Raw genomic sequence first — 453 nt, 5'->3', positions numbered from 1 at the left:
GAGCAAAGGTCCTTTACACCTGGTTACCTTGTAACAAATCCCCGTCTAAACGAAAGATTGTACAAGAGAGTTATTTTAATTATTTTATAAATATTTAGAAATGAGCATGTCTGTTACCTTTCGTAATCAAAACTAGGAAGAACGATCTGAATTAAATAATACAAAAAAAATAAAAATAAAAAAAAGAACGATCAGACACGTCAGCTTAAGGGTGCGAATGGGAGTGGCATATTATTTCTGTCACACTTGTATTTCTTTACAAATAAACAACCCCAAACCAAATCCAAAACACAGTCTCTGAAACAAAACAAAAGGAGATCTTTCAATAATAATAATTGTTCAACGAAAAGTCCGCAGTTATGCGCTCAAAAAATAAGGATCCGTGTACACACAAAAAAAATGACTTTGTGGCCCAAATATTTCATCAGTCTTTGTCCAAAGAAATAAAGAAAA

This window comes from Poecilia latipinna, unplaced genomic scaffold (genome assembly GCF_001443285.1).
Source record: "Poecilia latipinna isolate Pla-1442-1.1 unplaced genomic scaffold, P_latipinna-1.0 Scaffold182, whole genome shotgun sequence".
Lineage (NCBI taxonomy): Eukaryota > Metazoa > Chordata > Actinopteri > Cyprinodontiformes > Poeciliidae > Poecilia > Poecilia latipinna.
This window is presented reverse-complemented; position numbering follows the sequence as displayed.